Source organism: Xyrauchen texanus, chromosome 50 (genome assembly GCF_025860055.1).
Source record: "Xyrauchen texanus isolate HMW12.3.18 chromosome 50, RBS_HiC_50CHRs, whole genome shotgun sequence".
NCBI lineage: Eukaryota > Metazoa > Chordata > Actinopteri > Cypriniformes > Catostomidae > Xyrauchen > Xyrauchen texanus.
In genome coordinates this window covers 54547-62189 of record NC_068325.1, presented here as the reverse complement: position 1 = coordinate 62189, position 7643 = coordinate 54547, and positions in this window count along the sequence as shown.

Genomic DNA, 7643 nt, shown 5'->3' with positions numbered 1-7643 from the left:
TTTGTTGGAGTCCTACTTTCGAATGTAATAAGCCTACAATTTGCATGAAATTAATCGTATAATATAATCACGCCTGCTAAATCACACACATCTGAATGATCATTCATGATGTTCATGTCTTGAGCTCAAATGCACTTACAAACACCAACAAGTGTTTGAAATAACATCTGACTTGGATCTGATGTGGATTCCGATCACAGAATGAAGCAGAATTACATTAATTATTGAGTTATATGTGATGCTTACTCTTACGCATACTAATCACTTTCATACTAAATATACTTTATACTAAAACAAATACCAGAGACCGCTTAGACAAATGTCTTATATGCTGAGAATGTGCTAACTATAAAAATATAAATCATAAAAGTTTAAGAACCACTTCATGTTCAGAATGGCAACCTTTTGAATCACGCCAGAGAGTTATTGCACCTGTAATTGGCCAGAATGCTCTGTTCGACTTTTCCGAGACCCTCTACTCTTCCCTGTGGACACGGAAGATTGACATCTGACCCACTTTCTGTAGATCTGAATTTATGCGGTTTGAATTTTAGAATATTGAATTTGGTGTTCTGAATTTGTTCTTCATCTTGAAAACTTGAAGCTGTATTTTTTTAAAACGGAATATTTACAGTGTAAGAATTCAGAACCAAAAATTTGCTGTTTGAAAATACATATTTATTAAATTGTGCCATAAAATAAATTCAATTTTGTTATTCAATTCAAATTCAAACCTATTTAAAATACAACATATTACATTTGCCAAAAATCACAGTTATAATTCAAATTCAAAAGTCTATAATTCAAATTTACACAATTCAAATTGTTTTGGCATATTTCTGGCTCCATAGTTATGAAGGCTGCAATGTATTTCATTTTGTGTTTCTGTACATGGGCTGAATCTGACTGATTTTGTAATTGCAACGTCAGTACTAATTATTAAGTTTTTTTTAGGTATTCAAACCCAGTCAAGTGTCAAGCATTAGACCCACTCATAACTCCTCTCTTCCCTTTCCCTATCGCAACTGATCAGCTGCTCTGTGAAGTAGAGGCGACACAATAGGCAAAGGTGGCCGTCTAGCACATGTCCAGCCTGATCTCATGAACATTCCGTGACCATGGCATAATGTCGAGCAGGGGTGCCAAAAGCAAGTGAAATGGTGTTATAATCAGATGAGGTTTTGAAGGTGAATATTAGTTGGAGGATTTAAAGAGTAAAGGCCTTTTCACACCAAAAAATACACAACTATTAGAGGCGAATGGCCCTTTCCCATAGAAAGCTAAGCGAATGTTCACCGTTAGCAGATCACGTCTTTACAATTGGTGGCACTAATCAACAAGCAATTTTACCCTGGAATGGTAGGTGGCAACGCACATTTGTGCTGGTCTGCCCTCTGCCAGCACAAATCACCAGGTTATAAGTAATAACCACTTGACAAGCTTTCAAAACAAACAAGAAAACTATTCTGTAATGAGCAGATTTAAAAAATAACCCTCTTTTCTCTGCAAGCTGCAGCAGCGATGACATGTTTGTTTTTGATTTGCTCAACAAGAAAGAAAACTTTCGAGACACTTCACAAACTATTTCAGTTCACCTGCTGAACAAGTTGACTGACATTATCATTATGAATACACAGTCTGATGGGGGGATTAGAATGTATTGAGTGTTAAAAATTAGTTTAACAGTTAAATCATTTGGAACTATTTTATTGTAGGGTGCACAGGTTGGTTAGATTAGTTTTACTATCAGATATAATTAATTATTAATTAATAATTAAATTAAATAATATAATTTAATTCGTTAAATTCTATCCTCAGGGCACCACTCTTTGATAAGAGAAAAATTATAGTAAGTGATTGATCAAGTCTCATAAAATTCTACCTTGCAGATTGAGTATTTTGATTGAGAATCAAAATAATCAAAAAGGGAAGAAGTTAGTCAAATTATTGCCATACGAATCCAACAGTAATCTGGTTATAGTTGTATAGAGTTATAGTTCTAACAACAACAATTTAACAATACTGAAGTAATACAGGAGTTCTTGACGTGGCAGAGGCTGGCTTCAACACAATATTCAAACAAACAAACCAGGAGTACTTATTATAATATAACAAGATTTATTATAATCAAACAGCAATTAACACTGCCAATACTAGATGAATATAACACAAAAACATAAAGTGGAAATCCTAACTAAATGGTGGAGCTATATGCTAGTGTATGTGTGTGTGTGTGTGTGTGTGTGTGTGTGTGTGTGTGTGTGTGTGTGTGTGTGTGTGTGTGTGTGTGTGTGTGTGTGTGCATGTGTGTGCGTGTGTGTGTGTGTGGGTCTCGATTCGGTAACAAAGACACAAAAAGTACTCCTCGCTCAGAACCCTACAAAGCCTTGGGTAACTGTTCCGAATGCATGACGGTTGAGTCTCAATGAAAGCGTGGACACTTCTGGAAGTTGTTTTCCAGATAAGCTTCAACTTATTGAGTGCTGAAGCATGAGGCAAGTCGGCAAGACAATGTTCGATGGTAATCTTTGACATTTGAATCTTGGCTTCCTGGGTCGAAGCGTTCTATGTCCTTTGCAAAGGAGTCAAGCTGGCGCATGTGCAGACCTGTGGCTTTGTCCCGCTGGTGTCATCTGACTCCTCAGAGGTGCCTGCCCCCATTGCCACGGTGTTGGGTGAGACCACTTCTTCCTTCTGGTGAGGGAGGTGCCCTGCTGGGGCGGGGTCTGATAGGTGCCTGAGGGGAGAATTGCAGGAATGGGATCTTGCCCCCGAAACGTGGTGGACTCGTGTCCCGAACAGAGATGCGCTCTAGCACTGGGAGTTTGTTGTGGCAAAAAATTATTAACCAACCATTATCACTGCGTAAGAGACACTCTGAATCAAACAGTCTTTTAAAAGAATTTATTCTTGCAAGAAGGACCCAGTCATTACACAGGAATTCATCTGTGCCATGAGTGAGACGCTGAAGGGGAGGGCTAACTTGTTTTTTATACCTCTTTTCCCAAGATCTCCCACAGAAGCAGATCCTCCCCCTCTGCATTCCTCAGACACAGGGGCATTCCCTTGCAATGACTATAACTGATCAATGAGTATCAAAATTTCTACAACAATTCCCCGCTTTTTATCATTGAGATTACTCAATCACAATAATAAACAATAAGACAAATTTTAAGTCATATCATCACACTTACACTCTTCTTCTCTGATTTTCGCATAAATGATCACTCTCTAATTTGGAAAAAGTAAAAAAGCTTAGGCTGTTTCTTTTTTTGGTGGGGATAGTCCCTTAAGTATTATCAAGCAAGTAAAGACTTTATCTGAAGCCGGGCTAAATGAGTAAACACTGTTACTGCACTTCTGACATGGAAATCAGACCCTCAGTCACCTCAGTATAAACAAGAAATAGTGCACAGATTAAGTAGGGAAAACACATCAATTTAACATTTTGGTTATATTAGCAGGCTATAAAAATACAAATAATAAAAGTAGAATAAAATCCCTCGTTTCAAACCCTCTCCTTGTACGTCATCCCGTAACACGGATGGCCGCTGCTTATAACCCTCTTTACACATCAAAACTTTCTCAGAAAGAAAAGACATACCTCATTTTAACACATTTCACAGTAGCTATCGCTACTTGTATCATCATATTTGTGTTCATCATCCTCTGGATAGACTGTCATTTTTACCAATTGAACAGACATCCCTGCTTTAACCAGTCTCTGTACTGAGCTGGAAACACACGTTATAATGCATGGTAAACATAACAATATCAACAGTCCTATCACCGCAATTGGTAACATAGTTTGAATCAGCCAATACCACTATCCTCCCCAGAGATTCATAAACCAAGTAAACCATGCATTGTTCTTGAATTCTTTTCAGTTCGTACCTTTTCACGATGATTACTGCTTGTGACCACACGATGGGGTTCACTCTGCACAGAGGCCGTGTTATTCTCTGTGGTTGGCCTTACTCTTCCACTAATAGTGGTACTTGGTGATCAAACTTGATCTCGGTGTTTATTGACATTCACTCGGAGCAATCTCCTCCTGTTGCTGATTCTCCTGCGATGTGGGCGGAACTTTCCTGCAGTGGTTGGCATGAACCCTCTTTTAGCCACCTTTTAGCCTTCCAGCTCTTTCCCCTCAGGTCACAAATCACAACGAAATTGCCAGGCCTGATTTTATGCAGGAAGGTTTCAGCAACCTTCCCCTGAGCAGCTTTCACCTGAACACAAACACTGGACAACAGAGAAGACATTTCTTTGCAATAATTCAACATGTCATTCTCACACAGATCTGGTGATGGCAGCCTCTGTCTACCCCCCTCTATTCCCATGAATGGGGGTCTACCAAAAAGTTTTTCAAATGGATCTAAATTTGTTTTGACTCTTTTTCTTATTCTGGTGTACATCAACAAGCCCAGTTTCCTCACAGCACTTAGCCAATTTGTTCTTGATCATTTGATTCTCCCTCTCAACAGAGCCTCCACTGGCGGCGTGGTAACTGCAGTGTGTTCTCATGTCAATTCCCAAAAACTGACCCACCTGCTTTATTGCTTCATTGACAAAGTGTGTCCCATTGTCCAAGCTGATTTTCCTTGGAATTCCCCATCTCGGAACAATCTCGGTTAAAAGAGCTTTTGCTAATGCTGCCGAGTCTTGTTTTGAGGTTGGGAAGACCTCAACCCATTTGGACCACATGTCAACCATCACCAGGCAGTATTTCTGTTTCCCACAAGGGGTTAACTCAATGAAATCCATCATCAAATACTCAAAAGGCCCCCCCTGATGGTGGTTGAGATACTATAGGTGTTTTTATCCCTCTTGCCACGTTGTGTGTTACAAATGACACATCTTTTGCCAAAATCTTCAGCAAATATCGTGAAACCCTTTTTAAACCACAATTCTTTCATTCCCCGCTTTTGATACATGGTCTAACCCGTGTATCAACTTTCCATAATGAGGAAAGAAGTGTTTGGGTAAACAACGCATGCCATCACCGCTCATCCACACATTCTCCTTAAAGCTACAGCCAGCCGCCTTCCACTTGTTTTTCTCCTCGCCTGTGGAAAAAGTTTGCATGCTCTGTAAACAAGAAGAAATGTCGAGGTTATTGTCAGATATCAAAGCACACGTAGTCTCTTTTGTCTCCATCGCTGCTGCGGCCTTCGCTGCCGCGTCTGCTCGTGCGTTTCCTGTTGAGACTGAACTGTTATCATTAGTGTGTGCTGCACATTTGCAAATCGAACCTTGTCTGGTAAAAGAATGGCCTCCAAAATCTCAGACAGAAGAGATGCATTTAATATTGGACGACCATCTGACTTCAAAAATGTTCTGTGCTTCCATAAAGCACCAAAATCGCGTGTTACCCCAAAGGCATAACACAAAACTGTGTAAATTGTCACACATTTGTCTGCCATACATGCTTCTGTTAAAGCAACCAGCTCAGCTGCCTGAGCTGAATAATTTGATGGCAGTTTGCCAGATGTCTCAACCTCAAATTCAGTGGTTATCGCGTAACCAACCTTATTCTTTCCTGTTTGTGGATCTTTGGAAGCCGACCCATCGACAAAGAGGATATTGTCACAATTGTCTAATGGCGTGTCTAATAGATCTGGACACGGTGTGCACACCTGTTCAAGCGCTGACAGACAACAGTGATGTTCAAAGTTGTGCATCTTTTAACAGTTATGTTTGGCATGTCCAATAAAATTGTGTGGTACACCATCGGGCTGTAGATAAATGTGACGTTCTCTGTTCTTGCAAAATCATGGAGACTGCGTGTGGAACCATCAAAGTTAAATCAGAATACCCCACAAATTCCCTGGATGCCAATACTGCCAGTTCAGCAGCCACCACAGACCTCAAACAGTGTGGTAGACATGCTGCTACTGCATCAAGTTTGGTTGAAAAATATGCCACAGGTCGCAGTCTGTCGCCATGAGTCTGCAAAAGAACAGAAGTCATAAACCCATTTTTCTCATCAACCATCTGAACAAACAGTTTGTTTACATCTGGCAGACCCAAAGTGGGAGCCAGAGCCATTTGTACTTTCATGTTAGCAAATGCCTCCTCGGCTTCGCTTGTCCAAAAAAGCTTGTCACATGACCACAGCCCTTTCCCTGTCATCAGGGCTCGTAAAGGCTGTTCAAGAATGGCATAATTAGGAATACATGCACGACAATAAGCACACATTCCCTAAAATGACAATAATAGTTTTTTCGTAATTGGTTTTGGCACATCTTTTATGGCCTGTACATGTTTGTCACAGATTAATTTACTGTTTGGTCTGATAACATGTCCCAAAAACTTTCTTTCCTGTTTCACAAACTGCAATTTTGAAAGACTGACTTTGTGTCCCTCTCCTTCTAGGTGCTTCAAAAGGGACACAGAGTCAGCCACACACGTAGCTTCATCACACGCACAGATCAACAAATCATCCACATACTGTACTTCAATCTCAAAATCACATTTTGACATAAATGCTCCTACACTTCTGCTGTGTTTCACTTTTGCACTTATTTCAGCCCAATCTGTTGCTTTCATGCATTCTCTCACAAAGGGGCCCAGATCTGTCCACAGCTGCTCTTGGTCGCTGATTAAGTGTGGCAGTGTTCCCTGCTATCAAAATAGAACTGCATTTGTTTTTCTGTCAGGCAAGCTGAGAGCGCTCATTCTCTAGCCCGTTAAACCACCCCTCCTCATATTGTGGTTCCCGTTCAATTACGACATGTGACGTGCAATGCAATTGGTCAGGCGTCATATTTTCTGTGTTAAATGACATTGTTCGATCTTTTGCCAATTTCAAGATCATTTTTGCCCGGTCATCATTTTTCACACACCATTCATATACCCACTGCAGTTCAAATTTAGAACAACATATTTGTGGTTCTTCCTCAATGCTAATCCCAAAGGAACCCCCGTAAGGGTCAAATTCAATTCACACATTAAATCTCTGACCATTAGAGGTACCGGACAAGCTGTTGAACACAGTCACCGTCTCACACTCCAAGGGCACTGTGAATTTTTCAGAAATCAAATGGCCCGAGGCCAAAGTGCTATCATGCACTGAACCTGTCAGTTTTGGTACACATGGCAAGTCACATGGTCATATAGTAAAATTGCTAGCCCCAGAATCTACCAAAAAATCTACTAATGTCCCATCAACTAACATTTGATATCTCAGCATTTGTAAAAACCCTGAACTTTTGTACATTCTCTGAACTCATGGTCGTCAGTCTCACACAAGCCACAATTCCACTTCCGCTGCTTATCGCTGCTAGTAACATTGAGTTACTAAAGGATGTGAAAAAGATGTTGACAACAAAATTCAAGATGAAGGACCTTGGTAAATGCAAGAATTTTGATCAAAGCAATTGAGTTGTGGCGGAGCAGAACTATGCACTGCCCCTTTAAGGATCCACCACCACCACCAACTAAAATGGCTGCTTGACAGATCAACAGGTGACAACAATAAAGGCTTAATATAAAGGTAACTGGGAAGATGGTTGACAGGGTTGACGTCACAACAAAAACAGAAAAAGAGGTTTAAGACTTCAGTGAGGTGAAGTTAAGGTGTGCAAGCTGAGTGGAGAGAGAAAGTTTGTTTTTGTGTACAGCGATATGGAATAGGGACG